Here is a 25,777-nt window from a genome sequence, read left to right on the forward strand (position 1 = left end):
TCACACTTACTACATATCAGTTTGTTATATGCTGAAGCTATGTGAATCTTAGGGCTGGTGCATAATGTGTTTGTTGGTGCTATAGTAAGCTTTTACCGTAGAAAAATTTCATGTTATATGGTGGTTATATTACACCAGCCTACAAATGTAATGTATAAGACTGATTTTCCTATCAATTATCAACTTATCTAAAAATGTTATTTTCTCAATGTTGTAAGTAACTAGCACATCTGTTATTCATATGATATAAAGAGCAAAGCACACTGAAAATATGTAAAATTTTGTGTGTAATTATTAAAAATGTATCAGTAAACATACTGCATTCATATACAAATGAGTTGAGTTTACATTTCAATAAGAACAACATTTATTTTGGAGTATATCTCCATCCAGTATCTTTGTTTAAAAAAAAAAAAGGGCCATTATTCACTGTTGTAGGATCATGAAAGATTTCTTTCTCACATTAGTTTGCTGTGATGATTACCCTTTGTTCCTGGCTTAAAGTTATAACAACTGTCATATAAAAAATTATATTATGCAGAGCCCAAGGGATTCTTCACATACTTAATGTTTAGTTCAAATAATATTAGTCAAATAAATTTTCTATCCCACATCAGTATAAATTGAATTTGAATCATACTGTAACTGAGGCACTTATTTTACTTTTAAAATAGTTGTCAAATGAAATTTTACCCTTAGCTGTCACAATATAACCATTCTTCTACTTATTTTTATTTATTATAAATAGTTGTGCCACGGGTACCTACAGGCTCTATTTCCAATTAAGACACAGACTGTCACGATAACGGACTCACTGAAACATAAGCACTGTCCTAGTTAAATTCTCGCATCACCACAAAGGTGAGTGACATCAGTGTTACTGAAAAACAACCAAAATTGACAACGCTGAACAAGGCTCCTGGGCCTTATAGAATTTGTGACATATCCTACAAAGAATCTCCAGCCGCATTAGCTTCAATTTTAACATTAATATACCAAAGATACCTTGAACAAAAGCTGTCCAGTGATTGGAATAAAGTACAGGTCAAGCGTGTCTACATGAAGGGTATTGGAAGTCATCCATGAAACAACCATCCAGTCTCAATGACACCCATCTGTTGTACAATCCTAGAACATGTTCTTAGGTCAAACATAGAGGGAGATATCTAACACAATGGCCTTCTTCATGCTAACCAGCATGGATTCCAGAAACATCAGTCATGTGAAATCCATTTTGTGCTTTTCTCAAATGACTTACTGAGAGTCAGTGATCAAGAGGATACAGTATTTCATGACTTCAGAAAGCATTTGACTCTGTACCACACGAATGTTTATAACCAAAAGTCTGATCAATTGAAACAGCAAGAAAAATTCGTGACTAGATCTGAGGATTTCCTGGTAAGGAGAACACTCCACATTGTCTTGGATAGAGTGTCATTGACAAACGTAATTTCAAGAGTGCTCTGAGAAAATGTACTGGAACCATTGCTTTTCATTTTATGCATTACTGATCTGATTCTTTCAAATCAAGAAGAAATAGTAGTGATCCACCAGTTTCCATTCAAAAGGTCTTTTTCAAGACTTGCTTTGAAATCCATAACTGTAAATATTTAAGAAACACCTAAACAAAAAGAGGAACACCTTCAAAAGCTGTGTCAAGAGCACCAGTGTGATATCTTAACTTGTCTAGGGATATTTTAATAATCACAGCAGCATCTGGGAATATGAAGAAGGTGCTGAAGATGGTGACACAGAGGTCTGAATCCAATGACTTAAACTTCATTCATGGCAGCCATCTTTCAACAGTTGAGACTGGAAGTGAGGATACAATCCAGATCTGATTTTCACCCAAGACAAAGAGCTTCATGATGTTTCTAGAGCATAGATTCCCTCCTCCCCAATTACAAATACTCAATGTAGGTATTATTATTATTATTATTATTATTATTATTACCACCACAACCACATCATCATGCTTATTGCTGAGTGTCATGACCCCACCAACCAAGCCATTCTGGATGGTTAACATCTTCTCTTAGAACCTGTGATCTATCGACCAGCTCTCTGCTCTCCCCTCCCCCCCCCCCCCCCCCCAGTCTCTACCTCTGATCTTACCTCCAATGATTATTTTTTTTCTAGGTTTTCTCCATCTCCCTCACTAAATGGCCACAGTACAGGAAAATTTTTTAGGAAGACATGAAAAGAAAGGTGCTGTGAGATACTGAGTTGCTCAATAATGAACACATTTGTTCTTCTTTCAGTCCATTTTAAGTGCAACATCCTGCACCAGCACCAAAGCTCAAATGTATGAATACACTGTTTGTCTCTGGCCTTACAGGTCCATGTTTCGCAACCACAAAAGAAGATGGAAAACACAAGTGCTTCAACAAACTGGACCTTTGTGGTGTTTGTTACTGCTCTGTTCAGCCAGATCTTAGTGAGATTCTTCACAGCTACTCCTAGTGTGATCTGTCATCTTACCTCATCTTCACAGCTTCCCGTGTCACAGATGGCTGACCCAAGATAGACTAAAGAATGCGCAACTTCCAGTTCCTTTAATCTACCTGCAAGTTGATCCTGTCCTCCTGATCAATTATGATGAATTTGGACTTGTTGAGATTGAATTCCAAACCATGTGATAGACTAATGTCCTTTACTTTTGTTAGTAGCTCAGCAAGTTCATCTTTGCTGCTGGCTAAGAGCTTGGTGAAATCAGCAAATTGGAGGTTGTCAAATTACTGTAGCTATAAGATCCCAGATAATTCCAGTCAGAAGACAACACAATTTCAAGAAAGGAAACAGGATTGTTGTCTCTGAGATACTAGGTAGCCCTCTATTGAAAATAAATCCACATTCTGAAGCATATAATGATTATGTAGCAGCCATTCATGAGTCCTCTCCCAAATCCATCCCATATGGATGCTGTACCAATTACATTCCTGGTCTTAGTAAAGAAAACACCTGTCTGCTGGAAGAACACACAAAACTTTGAACAAAACCCTTGTAGTGAGCGCGGATGCTGCTTTGTAGCAGAAGGTGAGAAAAACCAGTGGACAGAAATGCTAGAACAACTGGACATGACCAAGAGTAGTCACATGTGATGAAGTCTTCCACATCACCTGAGTAATGATCAAACCCAAAACAAAACGTATGCAAAGATTTTCCCAAAACAAATAGGTGAACAGCTTCTTAAAAATGGTAAAAAAGACAATTGGGGGCAAAGGACCTAAATTCAAAGGCAGGAATATCTAGAAATGAATGAGCTCTCAACTCCATTTTGCGAAATGAGCTGCAAAATGCTCTTAACAATGTAAGAATAACAAGGAAGCTTGCTTTCACAGTATGTAAATATAGCCTATAAAAAAAATTCAGACCACCAAAAGTGAAATGGCTTACAGGATTCAACAACAACTGCTTAAAGCAGAACAATAATCCAAAAATATGGAATAAAACCAAGATAATCACTATCTCGAAACCAGGTTAGGGCCTTCTGATCCTCAGAGTTATCAGCCTATCTCAGTAATGTGTCATCTTTATATTTGAAAAGGATGCTTTTATATCTGAACACATCAGTTTCAGACCCTATACGAACTGTACAGTCCTAATAACTCATCTAATGTAGCACATAGAAGATTGGTTTCATAACTGGAATGGCATTTATTGACCTTTCAACAACTTATGATGTAGTCCAACACAGCATAATGCCTTCACAAAATCTATGTTTTCACTAGAAAAATTTGCCACTTTGTTGCACAACTGAAGATTCTTTGTTGGATTCCAAGAAAGACACAGCTGTTGGAGGAACCAAGGAAATGGTCTATCTAATTATCAGCCTAGAGCTAATTCATGCAAAAGTTTTACACACAGAGTGATTCCATAATGATGCTACAAACTTTCAGGGGTGATGGAGAATTTTCAATTTGAAGTGAGGGAACCTGGTCCGGAAATGACAAAGTCAAAAGTTATAAGCGAAAATTATTCTGATATGTCTAACAGTGGACTTCTGCAAGCTCTTTACGTTCTGTATTTTGGGGGGAGGTAGTATGGACCAAAACAAGAAAAATTGTCTATTAAACATGGGCTCTGCTATTTTAAGAGCTATGAGTATGTGTTCAGTGGAAGGGATGTGTTTTACAGTAGCAAGAATGAACAAGTGCTCATAGCTCTTAAGGTAAGCACTTTAGAGACCATGTTTACTGGATATTTTCATTCTTGTTTTAGTCCATACTACATCCTCCCAAAGAAAGGAAAGTGCTGGCATTAGAAGAGGTTCAGCATTGGCGGTATCAGAATGACTTTCACTTATAACTTTCGACTCCATTGTTTCTGAACCAGGGTCCTCAAATATACATTTACCCTTCTCTATCATCCCTGAAAGTTTGTATCGTCATTATGTAATCACTTTGTACACAGACAAAATTGATTTTTCAGTACAGACAGATGATTTTGAAGAAGCATAACAGATGCTGACAAGAACTCTGGGAACATTTTATGTTTTTTATAACAAGAACCACCAGAAGCCAAACCCACGCTACACTCAGGTCTGTTTCCACCTATGAAACAGGCAGCCAGGAAGAAAGCTGTAAGTGATTTGGGAAGGCATCAAACTGGAGCATTGTTTTACACTCAAATACCTTGCAGTTACCTTAGACAAATCACTCACCAGCTGCACTGCATTAATACTAAACATAAGGTGTCAGATCAAAACTGCTTCATCCAGAAACTTGGTGATAGTAATTGGTGTGTCCAACCCTCAGGTGGTTCGTCCTTTTGCTACAGCACTCTGTTTCTCGGCTGGTGAATATGGCTGCCCAGTGTGGTACAAATCTGCCCACACGAAAGAAGTAGGCGTAGTCTTTAATGAAACTGCAAGGACAATTACTGGATGTTTGAAACAAGTCCTGTTGATAAACTGTACCGCAGAGCAAGGCACTGCTCCTCCTTACATACACCAGCAAGTAGCTGCAAATGTCAAAAGGAAGGAAGTCGAAGAAAATGAGTTACCCTCCATCATGGACATACTCCACCAAAACCTAGGTTGAAGTCTAGGAAGAGGTCAACATCTGCACTAAATACAGCCAAGAAAGCCAGAGAAAAACTGTGGGCAGCTAAAATAGTCATCGTCAAGCAGGGGTAAAGCCAGCAGTATGCTTAACAGCCAAACACAACTTGGATTGGATGACATGGTGATACTTACAAGGGTCAACACTGCGGCAGCAGGGAAGTACAGACAATAAAACAGCTATGTCTGTGTTTACGCTGCCTGATACTTACAATGAAGAGCAGTTACTCAAGGCACAAGAAAATGCTGCAGCAGATGCTGGTTTCTGGACAATGACATTTGATTTCAATTTTGTAGGAGTGTATACATAAGGCCAGCAGTTCGTTGGTTGGTTGGTTAAAAGAGGGGGGAAGGGACCAAACTGCGAGGTCATCAGTCCCTTGTTCCCAGTAAAATAATTACACAACGGAAAGAAGAAAAGAAAGGAGACATACAGCACAATAACAGGAGTAGGGAAGAACCAGAAGAACGACTTAAGGACAACTAACACTACTGTGGACAAAATAGGAAAAGAAAACCACAGAGAGAAGCAAGAAACAGGTAGAAGGAGTAAAAACAGGAGAGCAGATGACCGCGGCTGGCCGACCACAAAAATAAGTAGGCAAAGCCAGCCACTCTGTGACACACTAAAATGTTCACCCTAATAGCATTAGAGTGGAGAACACAAAGGGACAAAGCACATGTGCTAGAACTTATACAGAATGATAAAACCCGCCATCATGTATAAAAAGTAAAACTAAATTAGCTGATGAGACATTATCAGCTATATTTAATGGCAACGAGTCCAGTAACTGAAGAGTCCGTCACAGGGCAGCCAAAGGAGGACAGCTCACCAAGATATGGGTCACTGTCAGCCGGGCACCGCACTGACAATGAGGTGGGTCATCACAGTGCAGGAGGCAGCCGTGTGTCACCAAAGCGTGGCCAATGCGGATATGGCAGAGAACCACAGAGCCCCTGCAATAGGCTCGCATGGAGGACTGCCACATTTCGTAGTCTCCTTAATGGCACACAGTTTGTTGGGCATGCTGAGGTTATTCCATTTCGTCTCCTAAAGCCACAAAACCTTGTGGCGTAGTACTGAATGCAGGTCAGTTGCAGAGAAGCCGATCTCCATAAGCAGTTTCCGTGTAGCCTGTTTGGCCGACCTGTCGGGAAGTTTGTTGCCTGGGAAATGACTTGGGGTCCAGACAAACACCACTGAATGACTGGATCGTTCCAGGGCATAGATAGACTTCTGGATGGTCGCTACCAAAGGATGACGAGGGTAGCACCGGTCGGTAGCTTGTAGGCTGCTCAAGGAGTCGGTACACAGAAGAAACAACTCCCAAGGTTATGAACGGATGTGCTCAAGAACACGAGATATAGCCACCGGCTCAGCCAGTGGAAACACTGCAGTCATTGGGCAAGGAATGCTGATCAATATGTCCTCCATGGACTTACATGAAGCCTACGTGAGCATCAGCCATTGAGCCGCTGGTGTAAACCACTTCGTGGCCTCTGTACATGTCAAGAATCGGGAGGAAGTGGCAGTGGAGAGCGGGGGTTAACTGAGTCCTTAGGGCCATGTGAAAGGTCCAGGCGAAGCCTCAGCCTAGGTGTACACCATGGAGGTGTACGTGAATGGACCTCAAGTATAGGTGGTAAAGGAAAGGACTCCAGTTCGGAAAGAAAGGATCGGACACGAATTGCAAATGGAAGCCCTCACCTGGATTACCTATGCGGGAGATGAACCACTGTGGGTAGGAAAAGGAGATGGTGATTCGGATGTGCAGGAGAACTACGAACGTGCGCTACATAACTGGCCAGCAGTTGTGCACGCCTAACCTGCAATGGAGGGACTCTGGCCTCCACAAGGACGCTGGTCACCAGACTCGTCCGAAAACCTCCTGTCGCTAGGCGAACACCACAGTGGTGCACTTAAAGCAATGCTGAGGGCACCACCGAACCATAAACTCGACTCCCATGGTCAAGGCAGGATTGAACAAGGACTCTGTAGAGCTGCAGCAGCGTAGAGCGATCTGCACCCCAGTTGGTGTTGCTCAGGCAGTGGAGGGCACTGAGGTGCTGCCAGCCCTTCCGCTTAAGCTGAAGAAGATGAGGAAGCCAAATCAACTGGGTGTCGAAAACCAGTCCTAAGAATCAATATGTCTCCACTAATGAGTGGATCATCATTAAGGTAAAGTTCTGGTTTTGGATGAATGGTATGACGCCGACAGAAGTGCATAATACACGACTTTCCAGCCGAAAACTGAAATTGTGGGCTAGAGCCCATGATTGTACCTTGTGGATGGCTCCCTGTAGGTGCCGCTCAGCAGCACCAGTACTGGTGGAGCAGTACAAAATGCAGAAGTCGTCTCCATATAGAGAAGGTGAGAAGGATGGTCCTACTGCTGCTGCTAGACCATTAGTGGCGGGACCCCATTCTCCTGGATATGGGGGGAACTATGGGAGGCACCAACTTGGACACAGAAAGTAAGAGGCAACAGGAAATTCTGGTTAAATTTGGTAGTGCACCTCGGAGACCCCACTCGTATCATGTGGCATGCATACGATGTCGCCAGGTGGTGTCATACGTTTTTCGTAAATAAAAAAAGATGACGACAAGTTGTTGGCGTCTGGAAAAGGCTGTTCGGATGGCAGACTCGAGGGACACAAGATTTTCAGTGGCAGAGCGACCCTGGCGTAAGCTGCCCTGACATGGAGCCAGCAAGCCACGAGACTCGAGAGGACCCAACCCAACCACCAACACACCATACGTTCCAGCAACTTACAAAGAACGTTGGTGAGGCTGATGGGCCGATAGCTATCCACATCAACCGGGATTTTACCGGGTTTGAGCACTGGAATGATTGTGCTTTCCCGCCATTACGATGGAAGTATGCCATCACACCAGATCCAATTGAAGATGATGAGATGTCGCTTGTAGTCAGATGAGAGATGTTTAATCATCTGACTGTGGATCCAATCTGGCCCAGGAGCTGTGTCGGGGCAATTTGCTAGAGCAATGAGGAAGTTCCCACTCTGTAAATGGGGCATTATAAGGTTCACTGTGGCGTGTAGTAAACGAGAGGACTTTCCCTTCCAGCCGCCATTTGAGAGTGCGAAAGACTGAGGGGGTAATTCCCCGATGCAGAGGCTCGAGAAAGTTCTCAGCAGTCGCGTTTGTGTCGGTAGATAACATGCCATTTATGTTAACACTGGGAACACCTGTTGGGGTCTGGTACCTAAAAACATGTTTGACCTTTGCTCAGACTTGGGAAGGTGACGTATGGCAACCAATGGTCAAGACATATCTCTCCCAACACTCGTGCTTCCGTTGTTTTATAAGTTGGCGAACATGGGCACAGAGCCATTTAAAGGCTATGTGGTGCTCCAGGGAAGGGTGCCACTTATGCCGCTATAGAGCTCGCTGACGCTCCCTTAATAGCTTCAGCTACTTCCGGCGACCACCAAGGGACTGCCTTTTGCTGGGGGCACCCTAAAGAGCGAGGGATCGTGTTTTCTGCCACAGAAACGATTGTTGTAGTCACCTGCTCAACCATAACATCAATGTTAACATGTGGTGGAGATTCAAGAGTGACAGCAGAGATGGAAGTTTCCCAGTCTGCCTTGTTTAAAGCCCATCTGGGCAGGCATCCATGGGCATGATGCCGGGGCAGTGACAGTAAGATGGGGAAATGGTCACTACCACACAGGTCATCATGTGCTCTCCAGTGGATAGATGGGAGAAGTACTAGGGTGCACACTGATAAATCAATGGCCGAGTAGCCGCCCCAATATTTAAGAGGCAGAAGTCGAACTGAGACAGTAAGGTTTCGACATCTTTGCCTCGGTCAGTAAGCACGGTGCCACCCCACAAGTGGTTATGGGCATTAAAATCTTCCAAAAGTAGGAAAGGTTTAGGGAGTTGATCAATCAGTGCAGTTAATACATTCAGGGATACTGCACCACCTGGAGCAAGATATACATTGCAGACAATTTCCTGTGTCATCTTATTCTGACAGCCACAGCAATTTCAAGAGGGGTTTGAAGGGGCACAGTTTCACTACAGACTGATTTTAGGACATAAACACAAACTACACCTGAACTCAATTATAGTCGCTATGGTTCCTGTAGTATCCTTTGTAGCCACGGAGGGCGGGGGTCCGTATTGCTGGGAACCAGGTTTCCTGGTGGGCAATGCAGAAATCAGGTGTAAAGCTTATCAATTGCCATAGCTCAGCCAGGCGGTGGAAAAAAACGTCGCAATTCCACGGGAGGACGACATCATCGTGAGACTGGGAAGGCATGGAACATTCAATGAGGCACTTTACGCCTTAGGGTCACCTGCTGCCATTGACTTTTTGCCTGAGCAGTCTATATCCATTGTGTCTTAGGATCCAGCAACATCTAGGTCCTCAGCGGACGCCAGAATCTCCACCTTATCCACAGAACTTGTAGGTAGCGGTGGTGTGGGTGCTACCGCCATTCCCTTGGTCTTGGGGACCTTCATTTTGGATTTCTCTCACTGCTCTTTGGGTTTCCCTGGCTGGGAGGACTTCACTGATTCAGTCTCTGGGACTGAGGATGAGTGTGAAGCCCTATGACCAGCTGCTTTTGGGCTCTTCAGCTACTGGTGGGTGCCATCTTTCCCACTAGCATAAACATGGGAAGGGAGTGACTCAAGGGACCCCTTCCTAGGGAGAGGAGCCAAAGAAGACTTACACTTCTCCAGCTCAGAAGTGGGGACTGATATGCCCGATGGTTGGGGAGGGAGGGGGGGGGGGGGTGTTGCTCCCGAAGTAGGTGGTGCAGGAGCAACAGGGAGGGAAGTGGCCCCCTCCATCAAAGGGGCAGGTGTAATCTTCTGGTTCTGAGAGGCGACATAAATGCAAGGAACTGATGGGGTGACAACTGTTCTCGTAACAGTGGCGTAAGAAGAGGTATTAGCCACAGGATGTAGCTCAAATTTCCTCTTAGCCTCGGTGTAGGTCAGTCGGTCCGGCGTCTTATATTCCACAATTTTCCTCTCTTTCTGTAAAATCCTGCAGTCTGGCGAGCAAGGTCAAAGATGCTCTCCGCAGTTGACACAGATGGTAGGCGGGGCACATGGAGTATTGGGATGTGATGAACATCCATAATCTTGACATGTGACACTGGAAGTACAGCGGGAAGACATATGGCCGAACTTCCAGCACTTAAAGCACCTCATCAGGGGAGGGATATATGGCTTGACATCACAGTGGTAGACCATCACCTTGACCTTCTCTGGCAATGTGTCACTCCTGAAGGCCAAGATGAAGGCACCGGTGGCAACCTGATTATCCCTCGGACTCCGATGGATGCGCCGGACGAAATGAACATCTTGCCACTCTAAATTGGCGTGCAGCTCACCGTCAGACTGCAAAAGAAGGTCCCTGTGGAATATAATATCCTGGACCATATTTAAGCTCTTATGGGGCGTGATGGTAACAGAAACATCCCCCAACTTGTCACAAGCGAGTAATGCCCGTGATTGGGCAGAGAATGTTGTTTTTATCAAGACTGACCCAGAGTGCATTTTGGACAAGCCCTCCACCTCCTCAAACTTGTACTCCAAATGCTCCACAAAAAACTGACGCTTCATGGCCATGAAAGATTCCTCTTCAACTCTCGCACATACAAGGTACCAGGGCGAATAAGCTTCACTGACATCCTTAGCCTGGTGTTCATCCCATGGTGTGCCAAGGAGGGGAATGATTTGGGGTCATATTTATTAGCACTGAAGTTAGACTTTGTCCACTGAGAGACTGCTGGCGGCGGACAACCAGCAAGAGATGACGTACTACATTTCATGGCGTGTCATCCACCCTGATGCCACCCACTCTGACCAGGGGCCCTCCCCACCAGCACCACCCAGCCTCATCAGGGGCACCTGGCAGGATGGCCATTGCTGGGAGTCCTGATGTGCCAGGGAGATGGGCATCTACTTCATGGCATACATGGGGAGTTAACGGTGCAGGCATCACCAGAGTGATCCCTGTGTTGAAAGCGGGCTACAACCAACAGGGTACACGACAGCCCCATCACAACGGACAGGCTACCGTGCTGGATATGAGGTGCAAAGAATTCCATGGTCCTCATCGGCACAGAAAAAGACACTGCATAGTGGGTGGAGGAAAATGCACCCATGAACGTGTCCTCGCTCAAGAGATGGAGGATGAGCAGGACTGCAATGCCACCACGAGAAAGTAGGCTAACGATCTCAATGCACAATGGACATGATGCACTATGTAAGGCAACCTTCCCCAATTAGCTCACCCTTCAGAAGAATTTTGAAAAATAAAGGTCAAAACCTACAGGGGACCATCACGTAAAGGCTGAAAGTTTTGAGACTCCTTTTAGTCACCTGTTACAACAGGCAGGAATACCTCGGGCCTATTCTAACCCCTGGGCCTGCAGGGGGAGCCAGCAGTTGGTATGGGTAAAGTGGGCAGTAGTACACACTCAAAAAATTCAGACGGGAGAGAATATCCACTCTGCATTTGAGGGTATATATAATTCTGTGCAAAACTTAAGGACAAAAGTAACCTTTGTATGATGTATTACTGCCTCTGCTCAATGAAACTTGGCCAATACACAATACTGCTACAGTATAGTACAGAAGGTAACTGAAAGAAGTACGCGTTGAAACAAACAGAAATGACATTTTTATTCAAAGACAAAGTCACCGACTCAACCATGTGTGCCGTATCCACCCTTGGAGAGCAAGAGTGAAAGTTTCATATGCAGTCCAAAAAAATAAACAGCTAAGCCAGGAACTTGGAAGATTATGCAATGTCAGTTATATCTCAAACCATTCTGTCTGCAGTTCATGCAAAAATTAAAACCAGAAGAATTATGGCCAGCTTCTTCAATTGTGCATCACAATGCAGGAAGCACTTGACAATGAACATTTCACCTCCAAGCTGATATTCAGCTTGGAGGTGAAAGGCGTATCGCCACAATGTGAGAGTGTGGGGTGCTGTAAATCCTCATGAAATTGTGATACACTAAGGATCAATGTTTTCTGTGCAATGTCACAGACAAAGCCATATGGTGCGGCACCCCCCCCCCCCCCCCCCCCACCTCAATGGAGCATCAATTTTCACTGCTGCCTAAATGACAAACTTCTGCTTCACTGGATTGGCCGTAGTGGTTAAGATGATGTAGTTCTGTTCTCTTGCTCACCCTGCCCCCCATTCTCTGACCTAGTACCTCATGGGGATACATTAAAGACCGTGTTAATATACACCAATGACAAGGACACTGGAACAGCTCAGCTCAGAGAATGTATCAATGCTGCTCTGATGACCACTGACAGCATGCTGCTACATAAGGTATGAAACAAACTTAACTACTGTAGAAGGAAAGTTGCACCATGTATCGGAGATGTTGAGTTGCGATTGGCACAACAAAAAGATTCACAAATTATAGCTTTCGGCCATTAAGGCCTTTGTCGGCAATAGACACACACACACACACACACACACACACACACACACACACACGCACACACACACACACACAAACGTAACTTGCACACACGTCTGCAGTCTCAGACAACTGAAACCACACTTTTTGCTGGGTCTATCGCGACTCAGCATCTTCCCTATATGGTGAGTAGCAACTTCCCTTCTCTAATATTGTTACATTCCATTCTGGATTTTCCATTGTTTGATTAAACTTAACTATTGCTTGGACATGGGCTGTGTGACACAGGACTCTTGTAGAACATTTGTAGAATGCAAACGGCAAACTTTGAATTGAATTGAATTTAATTTAATTTTATTTGATCCTGTAGGATTACATTGTGTACAGTAAATGTACGTGTAATATGGGACATGTCAAAGCTTTGTGACTTTGTGAGTTTACAGTTGTAAGTGCAATACTTTGGATTCCACTCCCCCCACTCACTCATGATCATACCCTGGTGGGGTGGCTTGCATTACTCAACAATACAGATAGCCATACTGTAGGTGCATATTGACTGATCTGGGATTGTAACATCGGCCAACATGGCCTTGCTGCACTGGTACTGTGAATGGCCTGAAAGTAAGAGCAAACTAGAGGCATCATTTTTCCCAAGGGCATGCAGCTCTGCTGCAGGGTTAAATGATGCCATCCTCTCGTGCAAAATATTCCAGAAGTGAAAAAGGCCCTTCCCCTCCCCTCCAGCTTGGATCTCAGAGGCGATTACTTAGGAGGATGTCGTCATCAGGGGAAACAAAACTGGTATTCTTCTGCTGCATTGTGTATAGTGGTAATTTGTGAAGTTCAGTGGCAGGAGGAACTGGACCTCTGGTCATCCAAGTACAGAGCTATAAATACAAAATCAAATAGGGATAATGCAAGGGTAGATCTAATAATGAATACAAAAATAGGAATACTGAAACTCTGTACAACCTCTGGTTTAGTCACTTTATCCAGGTCCCATCTCCTTAAATTCCCACCTTTTTGCAGTTTCTTCAATTTTAATCTGCAGTTCATAACCAATAGATTGTGGTCAGAGTCCACATCTGCCCCTGGAAATGTCTTACAATTTAAAACCTGGTTCCTAAATCTCTGTCTTACCATTATAACAACATAGTGAACACACTTTCAAAGCCAAAACAGACACGAAGCAAGCTCCCACCACAATTGTATAAGTTTCTATGCCAACAAACTCCGCAGGTGATGAAGAGATTTTAAAAAAAATGTGTAATGAGATAACAGAAATTATTCAGATCGTTAAGGGAGACAAAAATTTAATAGTGATAAGGGACTGGAAGTTAACAGCAGGAAAAGGATGAGAAGGAATAACAGTAGGTGCACACTGGCTGGGGTGAAAGGAATGAAAGAGGAGCCCGCCTGGCAGAATTCTGCACAGAGCATAATTTAATCAGCACTAAAACTTGCTTTACAACTCATGAAAAAAGCCTGTGTACATGGAAGAGAACTGGAAACACTGGAAGATTTCAGACTGATTATATAATGGTAAGACAGAGACGGGAGAAACAGATATTAAAGTGTAAGACATTTCCAGGGGCAGATGTGAACTCTGACCACAGATTATTGGTTATGACTTGTAGATTAAAACTGATTAAACTATAAAAAGGAGATAGGGCTTGGATAAGTTGAAAGAACAAGAGGTTGTTGAGAGTTTCAGAGGGAGCATTAGGCAACAGTTGACTAGAGCAGGGGAAAGGAATATAGTAGAAAACAAATAGGTAGCTTTGAGAGATGAAACAGTGAAGGAAGCAGAGGATAAAATACATAAAAAGACAAGGCCTAGTAGAAATCCTTGGATTTCACAGGAGATATTGGATTTAATTTACCAAAGGAGAAAATATAAAAATGCACCAAATGAAGCAGGCAAAGGGAATACAAATGCCTAAAAAATGAGATTGATAGGATGTGCAAAATCGCCAAGCAGGAATGACTAGAGAACAAATGTAAGGATTTAGAAGCAAATTTCACTAGGGAAAGAAAGATACTGCCTGCAGAAAAATTACAGAGGCCTTTGGAGATAACAAAAGCAGCTATATGAACATCAAGAGTGTAGATGGAAAACCAGTATTGTAGACAAGATGGGGAAAGCTGAAAGGTGGAAGAAGTACACAGAAAGGGGTATATAAGGGAAATGAACTTGAAGGTGATATACAAAGGGAAGAGCATGTAGATGAAGACGAGGTACCAGACATGATACTGCAAGAAGAATTTGACAGAGCACTAAAAGACCTAAGTCGAAACAAGGCTCCTGGAGTAGACAGCATACCGGCAGAATTACTGATATCCTTGGGAGAGCCAACTATGACAACTATTCCACCTGGTGTGCAAGATGTATCAGACAGGAAAAAATAACTCCAGATTTTAAGAAGAATGTAATAATTCCAATTCTAAACAAAGCCAGTGCGAATATTACTGAACTATCAGTTTACAGACGAAGAACGAAAAAACTGCTATAAGCCAACGTCACGGAAGATCAGTTTGGATTCCAGAGAAATGTAGGAACACACTAGGCAATACTGATCCTATGACTTATGTTAGAAGATAGGTTAACGAAAGGTAAACCTACGTTATAGCATAGTAGATGAATTTTGCTATTTGGGCAGAAAAATAGCTGATGACTGCCAAAATAGAGAGAGGATGCAAACCTCTGGCAATAGCAAGAAAAGAGGTATTGGTTTAAGTGTTAGAAAGTTTTCTGAAGGTATATTTGTCTGGTGTCTAATCTTGTATGGAAGTGAAACATGGACAATACACAGCTTAGACCAGAAGAGAATAGAGGCTTATGAAATGTGGTGCTATAGAAGAATGCTGAAGATTAGGTCGGTAGATGACATAATTAATGCGGAGGTACTGAATAGAATTGGGGAGAAAATAAATTAGTGGCACATCTTGACTAAAAGAAGGGTCCAGCTGGTTGGACACGTTCTAAGACATCAGGGGATAACCAATTTGGTACTGAAGGGATTTGGGGATTGGGGGTGGGGCATTAAAATTGTAGAGGGAGACCAAGAGATGAATACAGCAAGGAGGTTCAAAAGATGTAGAGGACGCAATAGTTGTTCGGAGATGAAGAGGCTCGCACAGGCTAGAGCAGCATGGAGAGCTCCATGAAACCAGTCTTTGGGCTGGAGGTGACGATGATGACAACAGCAGCAGCAACAACAATATCATCATTTTGGAAATACAGAGCTTTGAAAACAAATGAATCATTTAAGCCTTGTACTTTAGTACCAGTCTGTCTGGCCGTAGTCAGCCCAGTGTCCCCAAGTACAGATGGGCAAAAGCAAATAGCTGATGGCAGATGCCCAGAATGGATGCAACTGGACCACCTGTTGGGTAGCCTGTACTAATCACACCTGTATGTGGGCTGATGGGAGCCCTTACACTGTGTGTGTGTGTGTGTGTTTGTTTGTTTGTTGGAGGGGGCGGGGGGGGGGGGGGGGGGGGGGTTAGTAGGGTCAATCAACTACGAGGTTATCAGTGCCTGGGATTCCATAACCTATAGTGCAGTGTTGGAACAGACTGTGGCTACTGTTCACTACTGTCACCACAAGAAAGTTGAAGGTGTTGAAGTTAAAACAGATTCCTTCAGCGTGCCTGTATCATAACACTGCATTCCTACAAAATTACAGTTGATAATATGTTGACCAAAAATGTATAAGGGGCATTTAAATGAAATCTGGTCACTAGAGTAAAGTAACAGTAACGATTTTATTAACTCAAAAATGTAGTTATACACAGTACGCACACTCAAAAATAGTCGCCAAAACTGTTGACACATTTATCCCATTGCAATACTAGCTGGCCGATTCCATCTTTGAAGAAGCTAGTAGGCTGATGTCAGAGCCAGGCCTGGACCCAGTCACACACTTCTTCGTTCATTGCGAATCGATGTCCACGAATAGCTTGTTTTACCTAAAGCAAGCTTCAGCTTTAGCAAGACTAAAACATTCACTTCCGCAACCATTTCTGGTGTGATGACACATTGAGCCTGTCCAGGACAAGCTTAGTCTTCCAGTGACTTGCGCCCCTCAAGGAATCATTTGCACCATTCCACAACAATGAATGGCTTAGACTGTACTCACCGTACACAGCCTTCACAACACATTTCACAGCCTCCAACTCCCTCTGCCGCCAAAAATCGAATCACTCCTCGTTGTTTCTGCTTACTTGCCTGCATTTTCGGTAGTGAACAGTAACTTGTGAGAGCACCTCTTTGGCATAAAACCACACTGGCGCTATGCAACATCAAACAGTGTGCACACATCAGTCCCTCTACCAATAGATGGCACCACCATACCCGCAGTTACGTGGTGTCACCTTACGTGTAAGGCAAAGGTAGATGCACTGACCAGGTTTCATTTGAATGAACCTCATACGCATCTTCTTTGCTTGTGAGTCTTTATGTCAAAGACTAAATGTTAACAGAATACAATTACTTGGAGACTAGTTGTTAATGCTTTACCAGGTTGTACCAGTGAAATATGAAACTGGACTGGAGTAGGTGACAGTAAGCTTATGGTGGCTTCACATTGTGATTTTAAGCAACAAAGATTTTACACAGAACACCCCCCTCCCCCTAAAACGGGTAACAGTAACAAACATCCTTGTGAGATTGTTCCATTTGTAATTTTCTGAAAGTTACACTGAGCAGTTACAGAACCAAAGTGCGAGTACTATGTCTTAGTTCTCCTTGTCACTAGTAAATTCAGTTAAACATAGAAGGAATCAGTAAACATAAGGCTGTTGTGACAGTGACGATTGCAGGTGTTAAAATTAATGTTGAGCAATGTTTTCAGTATGTTGCATCTTGCAGCTCTCAAATTTTCTAGGAAAGGGATTTTTAACTGTTTGCGCCTAAGCTGCTAATTTTCTCTTGACTGACTAGTTTCAGGTTTTGTCCATTTTCACAAGCTGCCTATTACAAAGTTTGTTATAAGTGTATGTGTTGTATGTGGATAATAAAGGTATCAGTAATACTATGGTCCAGAAGCTAACTACTTACGTATTTTTGATATACTTCAAGTGGATAGTTCTACTTATATCATTACACTTTAGATGTAGTTCATATCTGTGTTGAAACATGTCGAATTGTAGTTGTACCTTACTGTAGTATGCTAGTACATGAGCATAAGATCTATTAGTTTTAATTGTGGTAACTTCATTACCCAGCATGATCTGACCCATGTGACAATGATATTTCATATATAATGAAGAATTTGTTCACACTGGACTACACTGTGTGTCACACTGACAAATTTTGTAGATTTTATCATAATTTTGCCATGCAAAGAATTTTGTTATACAGTCTCTCTGAAATATTCAGTTTACTCTGTGATTGCATTAATATCACTGATTATATTCAGTGTGGAACACAGTGTTTCATTATGTTACAGTTGTACAACAATTTTTTTATTTCTATGAATTGCTTGTAGTTGTGTATTCGATGATTACTGCAGGATGGTGTTTTGAATCATCAATCTTCTGACGGTTCTGATGCGACCTGCCACGAATTCCTCTCCTGTGCCAATCTTTTCATCTCACAGTAGCAACTGCAATCTATGTCCCCAATTATTTGCTGGATGTAATCTAAGCTCTGTCTTCCTCTACAGTTTTTATTCTCTACAGCTCCCTCTAGTACCACGGAAATTATGCCCTGGTGTTTCAACAGATGTCCTACCATCCTGTCTCTTCTTCTTCTTCTTCTTCTTCTTCTTCTTCTTCTCCTCAGTGTTTTCCATATGTTCCTTTCGTAGTCGATTCTGCGGAGAACCTCCTCATTCCTTCCTTATCAGTCCACCTAATTTTCAACAGTCTTCTGTAGCATCACATCTCAAAGGCTTCGATTCTCTTCTGTTCTAGTTTTCCCACACTCTATGTCTCACAACCATACAATTCCGTGCACCAAACACACATTTTCAGAGATATTTTCCTCAAACTAAGACCTGCATTTGATACTAGCACACTCTTCTTGGCTAGGAATGCCCTTTTTGCCAGTGCAAGTCTGCTTTTTATGTCCTCCTTTCTCAATACATCATAGGTTATATTGTTGCATAGGTAGTAGAATTCCTTAACTTCATTTACTTTGTAATCACCAATCCTGATGTTAAGTTTCTCACTGTTCTCATTTCTGCTATGAGGCTATCCGGAAAGTAAGGTTATAATAATTTTTTGAAGTACAAAAAATTATTTTAATAAAATTTACATGCACTGTAGCACAGGGCGCACATTATTTTTCCACATAATCACCATTTACCTCAATACATTCTGTCATCTGTGGAACAAGTTTTTTGATTCCTGTCCCATAGTGACATCCAGCCACCTTTTTCAGCCAGTTATTCGATTTGATTTTCACCTTGTCATCATCGGACAAGTGTTTTCTACGAAGGTGTTCCTTCAATTTAGTGAACAGGTGATTGTCACTAGGTGCGAATCGGGGCTGTGAGAGGGGTGGCTTAAAACATCCCAACCAAACAAATTCAACAACTCTTGTGTTGCATGAGTGGCATGCGGATGTGCGTTGTTATAAAGGAGACAGACTCGCATTGTCAGTATCTCACGATGTTTGTTTTGTATGTCTCTGTTAAGTTTCTCACAACATCTTGCAGCATTTATTGTTTCATCTCTTTCCAAAAATTCAATGAGCAGAACCCCATTTCTGTCCCAAAACACTGGCACAGTGATTTTCCTTGTTGTTTGCTGAGCTTTGAATCTTTTGGCTGAAGGAGAACGAGTATGGTGCCAATGCACTGGTTGTCATTTGCTCTCTGCATTACGGTGTTAGCCCAAGTTTCATCTCTTGTCACTATCGAGCTGAGAAAAGCCATGCCTTCAGTCTCAAAAAGGTCAAGAAATTCATGAGTGGCAATGACTCTGTTCATTTTGTGTTCAGTAAGCATCTTGGGCACCCATCACACACACAACTTGCGATAATTTAGTCGATCAGTTATGATCTCATTAACAACAGTTTGTGAAATGTTTGGACAAACATCATGCAGGTAGTCAATCATCAAATGGTGATCAGAGAGAAGATGTTCTTCAATTTCCTGCACCACATCATATGTCACAACAGATGGTCTTCTGCTTCTGACTTCATTGTGACTTTCTGTCCTTCGAAAATTGAAATTCCATACTCATTTCATCACATGTTGCCTTGACATTATGTCCTCTAAATAAACTTAAACAATTTTGCGATGAACCACAATGGTGTTCATGCCTTTAGCATTTAGGTAGTGAATTACAGCCCGCAATTTACAATTGGTGGGAACAAGCATTTCTACCAGTCACCACAACACTAATCAACGAGCTACTGGTTGCTGGGAATACTCATTCCCTCTGCTGGCTTCCCGCTACACAGCAGTGTAACAACTTCCCCCAGGGACATTCCATGCTAAAACTACATACCTTGTAACCTTAGTTTCTGGATAATCCTCGTACATCTCATTACTTTTGTCTTTTCTTGATTTACTCTCAATCCATATTCTGTACTCATTAGACTGTTCATTCCATTCAGCAGATCATGTAATTCTTATTCCCTTTCACTCAGAATAGCAATGTCAATCAGTGAATCTTATCATTGATATCCTTTCACCTTGAATTTTAATTCCACTCCTGAACCTTTCTTTTATTTCTATCATTACTTCTTCAATGTACAGATTGAACAGTATCCCTCTTTGTTCTTGTACATATTGCATATTATTCATCTTTCCCTGTGGCTTACCCCTATTTTTCACAGAATATCGAACACTTTGCACCATTTTACATTGTCTAACACTTTTTCCATGTCAAAAAATCCAATGAACATGTCTCGATTTTTCATCAGTCCTGCTTTCATTATTAACTGCAATGTATTAGCTGCAATGTCAGAATTGCCTCTCTGGTGCCTTCCCTAAAGCCAAACTAATCACCATCTAACTGATCCCCAATTATTTTCCATTCTTCTGTATATCATTCTTGTCAGCACCTTGGATCGATAAGTCTTGCACTTGTCGGCTCTTGCAGTCTTCAGAATAGTGTGATAATGTTTCTCCGAAAGTCTGATGGTATATCGGCAGTCTGACACATTCTATACACCAAATTGAATAGTTATTTTGTTGCCAATTCCCACAATAATCTTACAAATTCTGATGGAAAGTTGTTTATCCCTTCTGCCTTATTTGATTTTAAGTCTTCCAAAGCTCTTCTATACTCTGATTATAATATTGGATCCCCTATCGTATCCCTATTGACTTCTGTTTCTTCTTCTATCGTGTGATTAGATGAGTCCTCCCCCTCACAGAGCCCCTCAATGTACTCTTTTCTCTTATCCACTACTCTGCATTTAACAGTGGAATTCCCATAGCACTCTTTATGTTACTGCCATTGCTTTTAATTTCAAAGAAGGTTCTTTTGACTTTTCTATATGCTGAGTCAGTCCTTCCAACAGTAATTTCTTAAAATTTTTCATGTAGCCATTTTGTCTTACCTTCCCTGCACTTCCTATTTATTTCACTCCTAAGTGACTTGTATTTCTGTATTCCTGAACACTTCTGTAGCTCCTTCTTTCATTGATCAGCTGAAATGTTTCATCTGCCATCCATGATTTCTTCGCAGTTGTCCTCCTTGTACCTATAGTTTTCTTTCCAACTTCTGTGACTGCCCTCTTTCAAATGTCCACTCCTCTCCAAATGCCCACTGAACTATTCACTGTCATAGTATCTACAGCTTCAGATAACTTGAAATATGTTTCTTCATCCTTAGTACTTCCATATCCCTCTTCTTTGTGCATTGATTCATCCTGAATAGTCTCCTGAACTTCAGTCTACTCTTCATCATTACTAAATTGTGATATGAGTCTATATCTGCTCGTGCGTGCGCCTTATAATTCAATATCTTGTTTCAGAATCTCTGGCTCACTATGATGTAATCTAACTGAAAGTTTCCCATATCTCTGACCTTTTCCAAGTATACCTCTTCCTCTTGTGATTCTTTAACAAAGTATTTACTATTACTAACTAATATTTATTGCAGAACTCAATTAGTCTTTCTTCTCTCTCATTTCTACTAGCAAGACGATATGCTCCAGTAATCCTCCCTTCTACTCCCTTCCCTACCACTGCATTCCAGTCCCCCATGGCTATTAGATATTCATCTCTCTTCGTGTACTGAATTACGTGTTCAATATCCTCATACACCATCTCTATCTCTTCATCCTCTTCATGCAACATCAGTATGTATAACTGAGCTATTGTTGTCGGTGTTCGTTTGCTGTAGAGTCTGATGAGAACACCCTATCACTGTTCACGTAACTCACTCTCCCTTCCTACTCATAATGGATCCTACCCCCTTTACATCTTTTTCTGTTGCTGTTGATATTGTCTGACCAGAAATCCTTGTCTTCTTTCCATTTCATTTCACTGATCGCCACTATATCCACAATGAGCCTTTACATATTTTCTAGCTTCTCTACCACGTTCAAACTTCTGACATTCCACGCCCCAACTTATAAAGTGTTACACTTTGGTGGTAATTCAGTCTTTATCTCTGCAGGATGTAGTGAAATTCATATGCTGACTATGATGCTACTGAAATTTTCTATGAATTTTTGCTGTGCAATTCTGTTTGTGCAGTTATCATTTGTTCTTGGTGCTTAGTTGTGTGAATGTAGATTTCAATTTGTTCCAAAATGTCCACAAATTGGCCTTTTGAGAGATTATGTAAACTAGTGAGATTTCTCTCGATATTTTCAGTGGAGGTGTTTATTTTCTCTGAAACGCCTGCCAAAAGCTGAAAGATTATTTTCGCTTACGTTTATGTGTTCTCTATATCTCACTTTAAAAGTTCTGTGTGTCTACCCAATGTAGGTTTTATTACATTCATTGCATTTTATGAATGATGTTAACTCCTTATGTGTTGTTGATATAGAACCCTATTTTGAGACTTATTTTCTTTAATGCACTGAAACCTCATCTTCACAACAGAACACAAAACTAACAACAGCATTAATTTCTTCATCTTGACTGTCAACTTCAGTATAGCAGGTGAGATGCAGTGCACAATGACAGTGACATGGGGACATGGATTGGGAGGGGGTGACAGGACAAAGGGAGGGGAAACTGTTGAGTAGAGGATGGAAGGAAACTGGGTTGGCAGAGGCTGGGGCCAGGGCCAGGGCCAAAATACCTATCCTCTTTTCTCTACAACCTCCTTTCCCACCCACTTCACTTGGTCCTCCCTCAACCCAACAAGTCACCTTGACCATATTAACCCAAATAAGCACCGACAGTACCTGTGTTTTGACAGCTGTCACCCCCTCCACAACAACAACAACAACAACAACAAAATTTGCTCCCATACATCCTGGCAATGCAAGGATGGTGTATCTGCAGTGACGAGTGATGGGTATTACCTTTCCTAGTATGCTGAAGGTCTCACTAAGGCCTTCATAGACAGGCACTACACTCCCCCCCTCCCCCAAACCTGTACCCTCACACACCCCTAATCCTCACATTCCCAGTCCAGACTGAAGCAACAGAACCACATCCTTCACCATGGCTTTGAATACCTATCATCAAGCCTGTAAATTAGGGACATCCTACCAAAGATCCTTTCAATCCCTCCTAAAGTGATATTCCATTACCCACCCAACCTATACAAGTCCCTGGTCCATTCTTATGTCAACCCCATTCCCAATGACTTTTCAAGAGATCCGAACCCTGTGGAAGACCCAGGTACAAGACCTGCCTGACCCATTCACCCAACATATGCTACTCCAGTCCTGTCACAGGTTTATCCTATTCCATCTGATGCAAGGCCGTCTGTGAAAGCAGCCATTTCATATACCAGCTGTGCTGCAACCACTACTCAGCATTTTATGTGGGCATGACCATGAACCAGCTGTCCACCATAGAGAATGGCCACCGCCTAACTGTGACCAAGAGCAGAAGTTGACGATAAAGTGGCTAACACGCTGGTGAGCACAACATGCGCATGTTCAATGGCAGCTTCACAAATCAGCTTTTCTGAACTACGAAGATTGGAGTTATACTTGCAACACATCCTTCGCTCCTGCAATTCTCGTGGCCTCAAAGTCTTCTAACCATCTGTCCCCACATTCTCTACACAACATTTTCCCCTCCCTTAGTCCTGTCACATCTGAGAAATCCATGCCTCCATGTCACTTTCATCATGTGCATCACCTCACTGGCTCCAGTACCCATGTATCACATGACTAGCCTACACCTGCCACTCTTCCCTCCTGCTTTCCTCATCTTGTACACCTGCTGCCCCCTCTGAGCCACTAGGTTCTCATCTCCACTCCAACCTGCTGCATCCTGCCTCTGTGTCAGGTGGGGTGAGTAGATGGACAAAATCTCCATCCCCTTTGTTCCATAAAATTTTGGGCATGCAGCCACATAAATTCGACTTCTTCTTCTAATATTTTGGCCGAATACCATCCAGCCTTCTTCAGAGTGAACCAAGGTAACTGACACTCCAGCACTTGCTCCATCCTTTTAAACCCGTGGACCATACCACTGCGCATGCGGCCACAGATAAACCAGGTGCCAGAGATGTTGATCGGTGACGAAGAGGAATGACATATGCATGGAATCAGATCTAAGGCTGCGCAGTCGATACACACGGTGATATCAAAGTATCACTGCGAGCTGCACCGTTGTGACATCTTTGCAATTTTATTACAGAAATTGCTGGATTCAAAGATTTGTTCAAACTGAAGCTGCTATCTCTATTAATTAAATTTGTCGCCAACTGAATTTCAATAGCTTCTTTCACTACTGAGTCCCATAAAGATGAAGTCGAGGCTAAAATTTCAACGTTATCCTACAGCAAAGTGTGCCCAGTGTCAATACAGCGCTCTGCCACCGCAAACTTATTAGGTTGTAAGAGATGGGTGTACCTGCAGTGTTCCGTTCATCTCTCCTGGACTGTATGTGGTGTTTATCCGACGTATGAACAGCTGGACTGACAGAGGATCTTGTAAACTCCAGGCTTCCAAAGCACCAAATCATCTTTAATGGAACCCAGTAGTGCTGCTGTCTTTGGTGGAGGGCAAAAAATCACGTTCACTTTGTGTTTACTGATGATTTGTTCTATTTTTGACGATAGGCTTCCCACATATGGCACAAAAGACATGAATTTAAGACTTTCCATGTCTTCTTCTGATTTTTTTACACTCACTGTTGGTTTCATTTGTAGTGCTGTGGAGAGTACCCGTTGGCTTCAAAAACTCTTCTCAGGTGTAGAAGCTCACCCTCCAGACTGCTCTCATCAGCAATGGCATGTGCTCTGTGTACCAGAGTTCCAAGTACACTCATTGTCTGCAAAAGATGGTGGCAGATATCCGCACATAAATATAAACCCATATGGGTCAGTTTTCAATGTACATCATGTCCCAAAGTGCCATACCAGCACATCCACATATGGAAGGCATCTATCTTTTTCGATTTTCATCATGAACTGAATATATCTGTGGATGGAATTTAGATGATGTAAAAATTCTTTTAATTTGCCTTCACCATGAGACCACTTTACAAATGTGTCATCAACATACCTACAGAACACTGTGGGCTTCAAGCTAGCTGATTCCAGCACCTTCTCCTCGAAGTACTCCATAAAAATGTTGGCCACCAAGGGCAACAAAGGACTACCCATGGCGCCACTGTCAGTCTGTTCATAAAATTCATTATTGAATGAAAAATATGTCAACGTCAAAACATGTTCGAGCAAACCTGAAATCTCTTTGTCAAAAGTTTTTCCAACAAGAAACAATGATTCCGAAAGAGGAACCTTTGTGAACAATGACATTAAATTTAAACTGATTAACATGTCAGAATTGTTCAGTTTGAGTGATTTCAGTTTGCCAATGCAGCCACAGAGTCACATATGCGATGAGCGCATTTTCCCACCAGAGGCCTTAATAATTATGCTAAGTGTCTGGCACAATCATAGGTTGGAGAGCCAATGTTACTCACTATCAGGTGCAGAGGAACACCATTCTTGTGAATATCTGGAAGTCCATACAGCCTTGGAGGAACCACACCACTTGGTTTGAATCTCTGCACAACTTCTGGTGGAAGGGGGCAGGTGTTCAGAAGTGAATCAGTCTTCCTTACCACCTGGTTGGTGGGGTCATTACTGATCTTTCGATAGGTGCTGTCACTCAGTAAACTGTTCATTTTATCACGATAGTTGCCACAAGGCATTAATTCAGTGGCATTATCTTTA

At 42.4% G+C, this 25,777-nt stretch overlaps 1 protein-coding gene across 1 annotated transcript in view; it reads right to left on the minus strand.

Annotated features, from left to right (window-relative positions):
* LOC126416400 (UDP-N-acetylglucosamine--dolichyl-phosphate N-acetylglucosaminephosphotransferase-like) overlaps positions 1 to 25,777 on the minus strand; it is a 138,788-nt gene that overhangs the window by 64,665 nt on the left and 48,346 nt on the right. The window lies entirely within an intron of this gene.

The sequence above is a fragment of the Schistocerca serialis genome, chromosome 8, assembly GCF_023864345.2.
Source record: "Schistocerca serialis cubense isolate TAMUIC-IGC-003099 chromosome 8, iqSchSeri2.2, whole genome shotgun sequence".
Lineage (NCBI taxonomy): Eukaryota > Metazoa > Arthropoda > Insecta > Orthoptera > Acrididae > Schistocerca > Schistocerca serialis.